This window comes from Miniopterus schreibersii, assembly GCF_964146895.1.
Source record: "Miniopterus schreibersii genome assembly, chromosome: 10".
NCBI classification, from domain to species: domain Eukaryota; kingdom Metazoa; phylum Chordata; class Mammalia; order Chiroptera; family Miniopteridae; genus Miniopterus; species Miniopterus schreibersii.
Window position 1 is genome coordinate 18,823,280 of NC_138110.1, and position 15,419 is coordinate 18,838,698.

Sequence of the window (15,419 nt, forward strand, 5' to 3'; positions counted from 1 at the left end):
TGAATTAGACACAAGGTGTGAAAAAAAAAAAGTCAAGAATGACACCAAAGCAACTGAAAGAACAGTCTCCATTAACTCCGAGACTACAGGAGGAGTAGGTTAAGGCAGGAAAGAGGTCGGGTGTTCGGTTTTGCACAGGTTAAGACTGATGTGTCTATTAGATGTGTAAGTGGCCAGTAAGTGAAACAAATCTAGAGTTCAGAGAAGTGGTCTGAGCTAGAGATAAAAGTAGAGACGTTTTAAGCATCTTAAAGTCATGATTTTGATGAGGTTACCAAAAGAGTACACGTGGCTAGTGAAGAGATCCAAGGCTGAATCCTGAGGTTCTTCAATGTTTACCAGTCAGAAAGTTGAAGAGATAACAGCAATAAACTAAGGAGCGACCAATGAGGGAAGAGGGCAGCCAGAGGACATTGGTGTCCTAGAAGCCGAGTGAAGAGAAGGTACACAGGAAGGTCAACCAAGAGGTCAACTGGGAACTGAGCGTTGGGTTGGCCGTGGGGAAGTCACTGGGAACCTTAGCACCAGCAGTTTTGATGCAAAGAATGAGGCCAGACCTGAGGTGGGTTTGAGTAAAATAATAATAAGAGGAGTTAGAAATAAAAAACATCGTCAAGAAGTTTTCAAGGTCAGATAAGCAATGAAATAGGGCACTATCTAGACAGGGAAGTGGTGTCAAGTGAGGATGGTTTTGGTGACTAGCTTGGGAAAATGCCAGCAGGCCGTGTATTGATAAGAATCACCGAGTACAAAGGGTAAGTTGATGATGTGAGGGTGACCACAGAATTCTACGGGCAGAGGTTGATATGAGATTTTGATATTATGAGGCTTCTGTAACCACAGGGTAAGTCAAGATTATGACTAATTTGGGGAATACTTTGAGGTTGGGAGTTAAAACGTCATCCATCAATATGCAAATCACACAGCCCAGCATAGAACTTGTTAGGTCTCAACTGCCCTTTTCATTTTTAAGGCTCAAGCAATATAGTTATTCTAGCCAAAAAGGAATAGTAAAAAAGACAATTATATGTTTTTAGCTTTTACAATCCCTCATCCCTTTCAAAAATGAGAGTATTTAAAATAGCATACTAGGGTAATCTAACTCTAAAATATTCTACGTTCTTTAACAGGGAATTTTTAAAAAATTAAAAGTATGTAACAAGATGCCTATTATGGCAAAGATTAACTGCTGAGTAGAGGTAATTAAAATTTTTATGTCAGCACCTTTGATATCAAGTAGTACAATCAGGACATTTTATTGAAGCATATTTGCTTAAATGAATCACTAGTCATGCATCCTTAAATTATGTAAATTTGAGTCAAGAAAGGCATAGGAGAGGAAATGGGAGGGGGGAGTGTGTAAGAGAAGATCTCATAGACATTTACTGTTTCCCTGGTAATGCAAGTTGGTCACAAGGTATAAGGAGGTTCTGTTTTGATAAGAATCCTAAGGATTCTGGGAAGAAGGAAACCCAAGCTCTACAATCTAAGATTTAATAACACAGAATAGTGCACAAGGCACCATACCCAAGATACATTGTTAGGGAAGGCCCATGGGTCCTCCCCAAATCATATACTTGAAGGAGACTAGGTTGGTGACCCTTGCTTAATAAAAACGCTGAAGGCTCATGGGAGAAAGTGTTATCAGGACACAGCTGAGAGTGAAGGTGCCACAGAAGTAGCCACTGTCAAGGTGTGACCTGGGAAGGGGGAGACCTCAGCTGATGTGGGGTGTGCAGCAGAACAAAGCCTCAGGGTTTGCTGTGGAGAGCACCACGGCTTGGCCAAGGGCTGGACCACCAAGGACATCAACAGTAGGTATCTGTACGACAGAGTGGGACTTGTATCCATCAGTGATGCCAGGTGGCGTCATCAAAAGGCTGCAGCAGGACTGAACTGATCCCATTCTGGATCTCTCCCAACTTAACTTTTACAGCCAAGACAGACCACTTTGACCTGAGTAGCTTCTGTTTCTTTCCCTCCCTCCCTCCCTCCCTCCTTCCCTCCCTCCCTCCCTCCCTCCGTCTCTCCATTCCTTCTTCTTTTACTCCCCCCTCCTTCCCCCTTGCACCCATCTCCCTCCCCTTTCTTTTAAAGAGTTGAGATTGTAGAGATGGGAAAGACCTTTAAGAGGACAACTAGGATGTCTAGTGATAGTTCCCTAGAGACTGAATACTTAATATTCTGTGTGTATTTTATATCTATCATCTATCTATTGTCTATCTATCTATCTATCTATCTATCTATCTATCTATCTATCTATCTATCATCTATCATCTATCTATCTATCATCTATCTATCTGTCATCTATCTATCTATCATCTATCTATCTATCTATCTATCTATCTATCTATCTATATCTATCATCTATCTATCTATCTATCTATCTATCTATCTATCTATCATCTATCTATCTATCATCTATCATCATCTATGTATCTGTCTACTGAATATACAAATACTGAATATATATATACACACACACAATAACATAGCATTAAATAAGTGTGTGTGATTATACTTACCTTTGAGTTGGTAAAACAAGTCATGTGAGCTATAATTAACCAAATATTTTTAATAAAGGAGCAAATTTATCAAAACCCAAATTTAGAAATATTTGTTCAATTTCCTTTCACACTCCCTGTCTTAAGTATATGTTTAATTCAGTGCTCTTTGATTGTTTAGTGATATATATTCTGAGGCTATTAATAGATATTGCCACATTTACAAACATGAAATAAGGTTCCTGTGTAATAGGTCAAATTAAAAACAGCAAAAAGAACAATAAAAGAAGTTTGGTATTTAAATATTTACATCTTCTCTTACTGTCTGTGACTCCCTGTGCCCACCATCTCTGAATTTTGTACAATGAATATATTTAAAATATCACACATATTTAACATGTGACATAAATGTGTTTCCTGTGTACTATCATATCAAGTAAGACTGGATAACAAAATTCCAAAATAGGACCAAATACAATATTTTCATTTTTCTGCTGCCTTATGTGATGCACCCGAGGTGAGACGCCTCTCTTTCGTGATTTCTTTCTAACTATTCTATTGCATTAAATTCCACTCATTCCTCTTCTCCTTTTCTTCTGACACCCCATTTTAAATCAAAGATTTCATTGATGAATTTTTTAAAAGCCCAATTCATAATTACAAATGATTTCAACTACAATAGTGAAGAGCCTTTTGTGACAAAGAGAACCAGGAATGAAAAGCTAGAACAAAAAGCCCTCCACGTGTTGCATTTCCATGAAGTGCTGTATAATAGGGATTCTATTCACTTCAGTCCAAATCAGAGATGAAGTCCTGTTTAAAAAAAAAAGTCTGAAAAATAAAAATGCTAGATAAATTCTCCCTGGAGATACTAGTCTTGGGAAACAATGTTGAACATCAAAAAGACCTCACACTCAGTATTAGAAAGCAGGATTCTGTCCCCAGCTTTGCAACTTAAAGCTGGTCACCTGTAAAATAAGGGGTGAGAGCAACTAGTGCTTGAGTCAAATTAAGGTCTAAGATTCTATGAAATCTATCTACAGGGTGTGTGTGTGTGTGTGTGTGTACATATATACAGGGAGTCCCAAAAAGCGTATACACAGTTTAAGAGCTGATAGCTCAATTTTGAAAATGAAATGTATTTTAATAAACTCTGCCTTTATAATTACTCACAGTCTGTGAATACATTTTTGGGGGATACTATATATATTTTTTCTTCAAAATACCACCATCAGCTATAAGCATCTTTTTAATATCCTCTACATTGTTTAAATATTTCTTTCTTCAAACAACATAAAAATTTAAAATTGTGTCATGCATCTGGACCCAATAAAAGGTGAGATATGAAAGTCTGACTTATTTTATTTTTTTAAACCATATTAACAGAAGGGACTATTTAATTTTTTTTTAATCTTCACCTGAGGATATCTTTTCCATGGCTCTTCAGAGAGAGAGGAAGGGAGAGAGAAACATCACTGTGAGAGAGACACATCAACACACGCGCCTGGCTGGGGCCAGGGGTCAAGCCTGCAACCGAGGGACGTGGCCCTGGCTGGAATCGAACCCAGGGCCCTTCAGTCTCTGGGCCAGCCGCACTCTAAGCACTGAGCCAAACCAGCCAGGGCCTCATTTATTTTTTAAACCTGAATATCATTAGCCAGGTTTAAAACTGGATTATTTAAACATTTCGGCTAACATACAGTTAAGTTGGTACTCTAAACAGTCATAAAAATACCTGGCATTTTGAATAATCTTTACTATATTTCAAATATGTGTTGGGGAAAGAGGCTACTGTCCACCATCCCTATTCTAGACAACGATGCTCTCACAGATTCACATGAAGGCAACAGAAACTTTGCAATATCCATTAATATACACTTAGTTTATATTAATAAAGATTGAGATGAATGAAGAAAAAGGCATTACGATATATATTTGTAACTTGAAATACTACTACTACTACTAATAACAATACATATCATTACGAAATTCATTTGTCATTAGTTTTCATTATTACTGGAATATAATTGATCACCCACCTAAATCTGGTACCTGAGTCCTAAGGATAAATCCTTAGGTTTATCCTTAGATAAATATTATTTTCTAAAAGGAACATCTATAATAAACATAAGCTGGAAATATGTCCTCAACAGAGAATGAAGAACTAAATGGCAGTTCTCTTACTCTGCGACAGTAAATACCCGGGAGAGCAACCTGGGTTAAAGACCCTTATAGAACCTAGTACAACTTCCACAAAGACCCCAACTGAAGCTCCTAATTTGAATCATCTCAGACAATTTTAATGAAAAGACTAGATATAAAAAAAAAAAAGCCAGGATGTTTACATAAATAACAAATGGCGGCCCAATTCGATGCCAGCACTATGAGTGCATATGTGTGCGTGCAATGAATCTGCGTGCATTGGTCTGCGTGTGCGCATGAGTACAAACATGCTCTCCATGTCACAGCACACCCTCCACTTCCCCTTTATCAGCAAAACATGTAACCATCCCCAAACAAGAGATCAGCTAGGCTCTTCTAGAATATGACATGTTGAATCAGCTCAGATTTCAGCATTTCAAATTATTCCCTGGAATTAATTCACTAAATAACCAGGCCGTTAAAGCACAGATCCATTAGGCTCAATAGAACACATTTTCTAAATGTTAGTGCCATACAATGAATAGTTGATAAGTACATCATTAATAAACCTTGGTGCGACATAATTGATAGGTGGATGTTTAATGACAATTCTAAATGATGTCACACACGGCATCTCCCTGTCCCTCCATCATCAGGCAGGTTGCCCCCGCACCACTCGATGGGCACCGTTGGAAAGGCAAAGTCTGATCTTCATTAGCGCGATCCGTAAAGGTTTTCATTACAAGATAAATGATTATGGCCTACCTTTATTAATTAAGCATGCATTTCTGCACCAATGTAATTGAATAAAATGGCCAGTAGTTTTCCAACTACACAAAATCTTAATGTTGCAGAAATAGGTTTCACCTTAATTTCATGCCTTTTACCTATTATTTTGAAAATGTACAGCAATGCATTTAAAGTGTTGCTAAATACTGACTGAACATTATGCCCAAGAATATTCTACCTCTAGCATCTTGCTTTGTGGCTGTCAAGATAAACTGATTTGTCTTTTCTCTCTCGTTCAGTCACTTCAAATGCAGCCTGAATGTATTCCCCTCCTCGAAAGGGCGTAACCCCAGGATATGGGCAGGTCACCTAGAGCAGCATCGGTGCTTAGAGAAATGAAGTGACTTGCATCTTGAAAGAGAATTAGTAGCTACAGAATAGGCCACTAGAAATTCTTTATTCTCTTGTCACTGAACCACACATAGGGCGAGAACTAATCATCCATGCTCAAACACTTGAAGTCCTCCCTTACTTGGGGGTCAGGAAGGGTGCTTGGAATATGTCAGTTCCCTTTCTAGCTCTGTTTCAGCAAGAAAAATAAAGCTTCTTAGTTTTATCAACTTTAAAGCTTAAAAAAATACACTAAGAAAGGAATCCATGGAATTTTTTCTGGCTTTGACGTTTTCGCATGCACAGTTTTGGGAGCAAAAACCTATATAAAACAACATCAGTGAATTTTGTAGTAGTTTATGAAAAAAAATTATTTTCCAGATAGTTTGCTACATTGGAGTCCATGAAAGCAAAGAATAAAATCCAGTCAATAAGAAGACACATGTCTTAGTGCTCACAAAATCATCTGAGGATAACTTTGCCAAGTAAAGTTAAATGTATGTATATAGTATGATCTAGAATGAGGTGCCTAAGATTAATTGCGTGATATCGGAGATTATTCTGGCAGTGAGCCGACTTTTCCTCCCTAATTCCGCTATGTACTATTTTTATTTTGTGATCACCAGCAGAAATAATTACATTGTTAATTTCACTTCTATTGACTATGATCACGATACAGTTCATCAACCTACTGTAGTAAAATAAAATAGGAAGCTTGGCCCTCACCTTGTCTAAAACGCTTTTATTTGTAATGTTATCACTTGCATTTATTGTTAATTCCTTTGATCCTTTATGATTATGCTATTGCTTTTTCAGCATACCTTTCAACTGAAGCATTACCAAACATTTAACTTTCAAGGTGATGTTTTAATTTTCTGTTCTTTTTTAAGGACCTTGACACTAACTCTGACCATAATATTTCCATCCCCATGAAGAGAAAAAGCATTTCCACAGTTTATTGCCTGCACTTCCATTGTAACGGCAAGGCTGCTGGAAATATAGTATGCAATTCCTACATGGGCTAAAAATACCACTAGACTACTCAAATGATTCATTTTGCATTAGTGAAATTGTTTGCAAGGGTGCTTCATCCTAATTTATTCATCTTATTTTCTTTTTGTTGTAGCACTAAGCATTAAACTCTGCTTTGAATTTAATCCATGAGGTTAAGATTCCTTTCTAAAGTTATTAAGTCCTGCCGTGACTTTTATGCTCATTTTGATTCATTTTTTAAAACTAAGGTTATTAACACAGATTGTGAGATAATTCTAATTTAATTGCATTTATTTTTTTGTTTTGTATTTCAGATAGAGGAACTCCATCAATATGTTACAATGTATCCCTTCTCTTACATTTCAGCTGAGTTCTCTTTGGTGCTTGACTTTATTCACATCAGCTATTTTTCCTCCCAAATCATTCAAAGTTTCCAGAGCCACTGGGTCTTTATTCAACACCTACTACTATTTTAAATTCTCTCTTTTTCTTCCCAGGTCCCAAGCAGATCCAGCCCCATCACTACCCAGCTACATGACCTGAAACACACACCTTTGCCTCAATGAGTAATGGTTTCTGCATGTATGCAACGATGAAGCTTGACAAGGACTTAGGGATTCTAAAAGACTCAGACTTGGCCTGTGGTCTTTAATTTATAGATAGCCAGACTCATGCAAAAATGAGCACTTTCGGTGGAGCAGCTGAGCGTGGCTGGGTTGGAATCCCAGCTTCTCTATTTGGTAGCTCTTTGATCCCGTAAATGGGGTTAATATCCCAACTCCATAGGATGTGTCATGAGGATTACAATGCGCAAATATGTTTGAGGTGTTGAGACAGCAAATGGCACGTAGTAAATACACTCAAGGATTGTCAGCTGCTTTCGAGTCCCTAAGAATTGATAAAATCATAGTAGCCTCCATTCCCGCCCCCACACTTCCATATTATAAGGCAAAATTCTGATCTCTCCACACAGTGACTTTGGAGATATTATCTGAAATGATAAAAAGATCAAACTTTTAAGAAAGTTAACTTTTTACTTTCTTGTCCCGGTGTTGCTGGTGCTCTGAGCCGGAGCTTTCCGAGCGCGGGCTGGGCCATAGCACGCGCTGTGAAGCGGCGACAGGCGAGCGGGGCCTCAGCGTGCCTCACGCTGGTACAATTATCCGCGTGTGTTGTGACATGAGTCCCTGTTCTGACAACTTTCTTAGATTCTTATTGCAAAACCTAGTACTGGCAATCCTGGAAGCCCACCGCATTCACCCACTCTTGAAACAGTGACCCTCCTCTTCAAATGTGAAAGCATCTGCCTCGGGCTGAATCTGGGTGGGGAATTAGGAGCAGGAGGAAATGGTGAAGAGCACGGATCCATACACCCGGCCCTGCAGTGGAAAAGAGGACTCTGGAGACATGCTTATGAATGAGTGAGAGACGCTGGCAAGAATGCAGAAGTTACTTTAAAATATTGGGGAGGGGGAGAGATTGACAACGGAACAAAAATTGCACAGATGTATTAATTTATTAATATTTTATTAGAGCTCTGAATTTGCCTTGATCTAAAATAGGGTTTTATTTATATAATATTAGTGGAATATATTTCTACTTAAAGCAAATTTTTCAGATAACTAAACCTTATTATGCTAAAGGGCAGAACTTCTGAACATTTACCCATTTGGGAGTTTGTTTAGGCATCGGCCACACCTTCAGCGCAGTCCTGGTGAAACCAGCTTGCCTGCAGCTTCTGCTGAGAGGGTCATGAGAATCATCAGACCAGATAACCAAATCCACCGCCTCCCTGTATCTGCAAACGAGGGCAGGGGCAGGCAGTCGATTCATAGAGGACAAACCATAAGGTAGTCAGCAAACCAGGGCATCGCCAGTGGGAAAAGAGGAACTGGGTAAATCACACTCTCCTTCTTGGAATTTTATGAGAAAAAGAGAATAAGAGGGAATCAGAAGTTCAAACTGAAAGGAGGCCTTGAGATGAGTCCAGAGGGGTGACTGCAGACCGAGAAGATGAAGGATCAGAATCAGAAGCAGACAGACATCATATTAAGAGAGAACAGCAGCGACTTACAAAAGGAGAGTTGGTCCACGGGCTGACCCAGTTTCTGTTCACTTTGACTTGCAGTTTCTAACCCCTAGTACACGTACGCACATGTGCACACACACCTTTCTCTCAGAATGTATTCGGGGGCTCTATTATTTACAAGCAAAAGAGCCCAAGTAAAACGCCATCTGACTGAAATGGATTATAAACCATGTCTTCTTATTGAACAGAGCAAGGTAAGCCTACTCTAACCTTTTCTTGATGGCCCAGGGCCATCATTACTGACAAGTACAGAGAGGCGCTTAACACAGTGATGCTTTCTGGGCTGCTGGGCGTGCAAGGCTCTTTATCTCTTTCCCAAATGGCCTCAGAAATGACGTTTTTTGAATCCCTAGCCTCCTTTGTGTGGTTTTTCAATCTCTCCCATTACCATAAATCTCCTTGCCTGTAACAGCTTTCTAACTTTCTGTTTCTAATCTTCTGGAGGCTGGGAAATAAGATAACCAAGCTTGATGGATTCCTGCATAAAATAAGACTATGGCTCATCTGCCCTAGGTCACCTCCTCAAAATATGATATCTATATATAGCAAAATCCTTACAAATGGAAAGAAGGAAGGGAGAAGAGACATTCTCTGGGTCTGACACTGTTCTAAAGAGCTGTTGTTCAACAACTCCCTCAGTCACAGATGTCTGATCCCTTCCTCACAACATTCCCACAGTGAAACTGTAATGTTTTGCTTGGTTATTTCAGCAATAGATGCTGCCTCCCAAAGCTTTAGTAACCGAGAAAAAGTGAATATCTTTATATTTTATATGCTTAAAATTGGATTTTAAAAGCAAAATAAGAATATTCAGATAGTCTTTCCAAAATAAAATTCGATTACCAAATAATTTTCTTGAACTATTAAAATATTATTTTTTGTTGCTCCTATTTAAAATTAAACCTTTTCTGACTTAATGGGTATTGGCTATTCATAAGCCTGTAGGTAACTCTAATGGCAGCAATTTTCTCAAATGATGAAATTGTGTTAGATTATTCATTCATTTATAACACATATTTATAGAACACCTACTATGTTCCAACAGCAGGTTAAGCTCAGGGGAGATACTAATGAACAAAACAGACAAGGTCCCTACCTGATAAGGTTTATATTATATTTAAAACACTACAGGCAATTGTGCTGCAGTCCAGATAGCTTAGTACGGCCAGACCAAGCAGATTTTCCCTGAGGTGACATCTCCCCAAATATTCTAATTTATAGATCAAACCAGGACACTTTTGGAAATAAAAGTAGCATTGTAATTACACAGGGTCATTAGGCACATGGCTGGACCTTCCTGGGAAAATCAGATAGACGGCCACCTCATCTATAGGCCAGTGCCTGGCACATAGTAGATGCTCAATAGGTATTTACTGAGTAAGTTGAAATGTTATGAATAAATTATTAATGAAAATAACAATTATTCGTTGACCAACTTTTCATGCTCTTTGTCCTCTATATAAGCAAGTTTAATCAAATCTTTATTACTTCCTATCCGTCTGACCATAAAAATGATGAAATAATGTGGCTGTTGGCCAACACCTGAGAGATCACTTAGGAAAATTACAAGGACTGAAGGCAGCTCTATTCTATTTAAGCTTGTTTCTGAAATTATTCTTTCTCACATAATCGTTTCTTTCCCCAGCTGAATATTAACCCTTCAGTTAAATTCTTACTAGTTATTCATTATAATATGTTAGATTTTTCAGAGTACAGCCCCAAATAAGGCTCTAATTGAAAAATAAAGCTTACTCCCAACTATTCTTGAATGTCCAGCCTGCGAGCTGTATACTGCCTGTGAAATCATTTGGTCTGGCCCTGCCAAGGACTCACCAAACGGAAGCAGTTCCAGCCATCACATTAGGGGTGAGTTAATTAAATGTTTGGCCAAATATAGCAGACTAATTTTAAGTTGATAATTTTGTATGGCTCACGAATGATGTTATAAATATCCAAACGACCCTTGGCAGAAAAAAGGTTCCCCACCCCTGCAAGGTTTGTCAGCCCAAGTGTCATCATTTCATTGCTGTTTCCCTTCCCTCTGAGCCAGGAGCAAATGCTGCAGAGTTAGCACTTCTACCTGGGCTTTGTAACTATAATTCTGAACTTACCTATACTAAACCATTAGGAAATATTGCTGTAAGGACTCTTACGTGAGCATCCATGAATGTGCATCCTGAAACTGTATGCATAATCTTCTCTATAAGTGCGTACTGTTTTCCTAAGGGGGATTCCATAGCTTTTGTCTACTTTTCAAAGGGCTCTGAGATTAAGGCTATCACACTAAGGAAAGTAACTAGCAAACATTCATTTCTCCATTTTACTTTCTAGGAAACTATCCTCCAAATTCATTTCATTGCATTTGGCAAATCACTGGGGAAAACTAGGGTGAAGGATATGGACATGAGGTGGGAAGGTAAATGCACAAAGTGTGGCTCACATCACTTAGAATGACCCGGGTGTCTACTACATAGGAACTACATATAAGGATTATGATGCCTCCATTCTACTAACACCGTTCTTTCCTGAACACACGGGGTCTCATTTTAAATCTCAAATGAAATATACTGATCTCTAATGAAATGTAGATGAGATATACTGATCTCTAATGAAATGTAGTATTTCCTTCTTCCTCCCTCCACCACCACCATCCACCCACCTACCCACCTACCCACCCACTTCAATTAGTTCTGGGCAGACATGTCTTAGAAACTCTCTTCAAAGTCTTCAGAAGTCTTCAATGGACTCCATTTCCCTTGGATAAAATTCAAATTCTTAGTCAGTCATTAGAAACTCTCCATAAGCTTATCTAACACTATTTCCTTCTAGGAACATTCTACCCTCTATAAAAGTATACCCTTCACCCACCAAAGAAAGCATTATTCTACTTCCAAGATTGAATTGCCACATCCCACCAGCCCCCAGACTCAAATGTCCTCCATCTCATGAGACTGAACCAGAGGATCCTTTGGGGTCCAAATAAGTAGCCCTTCCTCTGCAAAGTCTGCTCCAACCATCCAGCATGCACTGCTGTCCTGTGCCTCTCAACTCCTATAGAAACTATTTCCTGTCCTAAACCGTCGACGCTTAACACACGCTGCCTTGTATCCATATGAATCTTTTAAATTTTATGCTCAGTCTTTCCAAAGATGGTGAAGATTTCTTGAGGGAAAAAGCCACCTAAGACCTCTTTGATTCCCTCACTATTTTTAGCACTGCCTATCTGTTGACGATATTGTTTGATAATAGTATCACAGGGTTAGAAGTCTGAGGGTGTAATGGACCAAGACGGGTGATCTTTATTATGAAGGAGTTATTTTGCTTCTTTGAAATCCCTAGGCATGGGAAGGTGTCCCTTGTGTGTCTTCCACCTGTAAGAAATATTTTGTTTTCACAGGAGGACTGAAGTCTTTGAGGACCTTTTAAGAATATGGAGAAGAGAATTGCTTCAAAACTGTTCTGAGGTTATTACTGTGAACAGCGTAACTCTCTCAGAACTACTCAGACAGAACTGAGAATGGAAACTGGCAAATAGTGCTCCTGAGACTATAACACAAAAATCAATCAATTGAATTTAAATGTCTCTCTGGGCATTATGCTGAATCTAATATAACCCCACAATTTAAAATTTAAGACAAGGTTCTGTTCAACTCTCTTCAAAATGAACTGCTAAGGAGATGAGGAATCTCAGTGGGTTTGGTGAGTTAGCTCTAGCACCCTTTCCCATCTTAATGGCAGCAATATGTAAAAGGAAGGACCCCATGATACCCATAAGCAAATTGTCACAGTAGCATCAATACCAAAAGATAGGGGCAAGGAGATTGCCAGATGACATTATCAATGGCACATGAATACAAATGAGCCATTCAGGTAGAATGAAGGTGTCATAGCCACACTATGAATTCCTTCAGAATTATCTGCAAAACAAGAAAAACAGCATTTCAGATGCATTTATGTAGAAGGACCCATAAATTATATAAAGCCAAACCCAATGAAGGATCTGATACGATTTGAAGAGGTAGCTGACAGAGTTACTGAAGTCAGAGGGAAGGATGGTGAAGCTTCTCTTAGTGTTACAGGCTCACTTGGTTGTAGACTTGGGAGACCATAGAGGTTGTAGATACGTAGTATAAACAGTTTTAAACATCCTACAAAATTTATTATCAACTTTTCATTTTAATCCATGTTAAAATGAACATTGAGGCTGTTGTGTAGGGGCAAGGGAGATTTTAGAGTTACAGAAAGTGCTGAGGAGGTAACAGGCTATGGTCTCTACAACCTTCTATTGCAGGGGACCCAAGAGCTATCTTCTCTTAGCTGCCACCTTTCCCCAAAAGGCCTGCAATGCTAGATTCCCAAACTAGAGGCCAGCTATTAGAAAATCAGGGGTTCTGGCTAAATATCTCAAGGGCTACTCTGAGCCTTTTTAAATTTTTTTTTTTTTAATTGATTTCAGAGAGAGGAAGGGAGGGGGGAGAGAGATAGAAACATCAATGATGAGAGAGTCATTGATTGGCTGCCTCCTGCACACCCCCTGCTGGGGATGGAGCTGGTAACCCGGGCATGTGCCCTGACCGGGAATCGAACTCTGACCTCCTGGTTCATAGGTCAATGTTCAACCGCTAAGCCATGCTTGCTGGGCAGAGCTACTCTGAATCTTAATTCTCAAGCAAAGCATCACTTTGTTTGAGTCTCTTTGGTCCTTTTATTTCATGAAATATTCCCCACTCACATATTCAAAATTCGTTCTTGCATTAAAGAAACTGAATATCTGAACATATTATTACCTTAAGGACAGAATACACACAGAGACACAAGTAGAGAAGTAACAGATAAACAACATTTAAAATTTGCATTTGAAAAGCATACAATATATGTGAATATATAAAGTGGATATATTTATAAAGAACTATGCAGTCCTTCAAATTTCGTTACAGTGTTTTTCTCAGTATTTGTGACTACATAACGATGCTATAAAGAGAGCGGTAAATAAATGCAGCTGCAGGGTTCTTTATGGATAACCTTCTTGGAAAATCGAATCATCTGTAACACTCCCGCTGTTCCAAAGCCTGCAGGTTAAATCAGAGGCTGCGGTAACTACTGCATGTGTTGGAAATTGTTATTATTAGTAGTTTTTGTTACTATTCTCATGTTAAGTAGAGTAACCGTAAATTCCCTTGGAAGAAACTGTTATTTAGGGATTGAACCAAAAAGTTATCACCTTGTTTTTTTGTTTCTGCTTTCCCTCTCTCTTTCTCTCTCTCTCTCTCTCTCTTTTAAATCCTCACCAAAGGAAATACTTAGAAGAAGGGAGAGAGAGAGAAAAATTTATCAGTCAAACTGGCAACCTTTTGGTGCCAGGACGACACTCAACCAACTGAGCGAGTCCAGCTAGGACCCTCTCTTAATCTTTCTTCCTGCAATAAGGCCCTTATTAAACTGCTCTCCAGCTCTTGCATTTGCCCTGCCTTGTACGCCCCACCCTCACTAAACTCATTTACTGTTTACAATAAAACAGAAAAGAAAAAAAAAAAAAAGCACTGTTTTTGTAAATTAAAAGAAATCAGTAGCAGTAGCAGGCTTATAAAATAGCGAATGGCCTCACTGAGGCACATTATTTTAGAATTATACAGTGATCCACCGTGTCCAAAACTGACCAGAGAACTGTGTTTGCGCTTGACCATAATTAAGGTTTAGTCTTATTCTAATTTGACAATATAGGCGGTCAACTGCTGTCTCTCAGACCACTCTGTCACTGAGTGTAGCTGTCCGGGATTTTGAGGAGTTTTTGAGATGAGTACTAAGAATGCTAAGAAAACCCTTTGGAGAAGGAAAAGATGAGATTTCAAAATAAGAGAGCACAAGAGTGCAGGTTGATATTACACTAAGCCAGAGCAGGGGGAAAAATATCTTTCAACCTTTCCCTCCTGCCTTAAAAAGTCAGTTATTCCACATTCAAATGCAAAATAAAATGCCAAACATGTTAAATTTGTATTAAAAAAAAAAAAAAAAAAAGACTCCTGTTTGCTTTTCTCTTGACCTTCTAGCTCAGTGCTCATTAAAGCAGCTGAGAAATACTATTGGTCATGTTTGGCAGGCATTTATTGGCTTCGCTATTGTTTGTTTTTAGCACTGAAACATGTGATGCTAATATAAAAGATCAGTTGAATTTAAGCTACTTCACATGAACATCTTCCAACAACTGAGCTATTTCTAATAAGATTAGAATTCTGTTAACTGATGATGTTTGGATTCTCAACGTCCTGTTTGGGTTTATAATTGGAAAATGTGCTAGAGAAAATTAGGAAAACGCTTCATTTCAGCAGTGAGTCCCTCAGGCCGGTGACTAGATACACGGCAGGCTGGAGGCCTCCCGGGCCCCAGAGCAGGCGGCCCCTCCGACGAGCCGGTCTGGGCCGAGGCCAGGGTCCCCCAGCTCCTTACTCCCCCCGCCAGGAGCCGGGGGTCTGTGTCCTCAGTAGTTGCCTTTCCTCTCTCTGGCCGGGCAGCAGCCAGGGCCTGTGCACTCTGCCGCCACAGCTCCAGCCCTTCACCCTCCCAGCCCACGGCCC

At 39.2% G+C, this 15,419-nt stretch overlaps 1 protein-coding gene across 1 annotated transcript in view; it reads right to left on the reverse strand.

The window, feature by feature from the left end:
* Positions 1 to 15,419, reverse strand: part of DCC (DCC netrin 1 receptor) — a 957,719-nt gene that overhangs the window by 845,657 nt on the left and 96,643 nt on the right. The window lies entirely within an intron of this gene.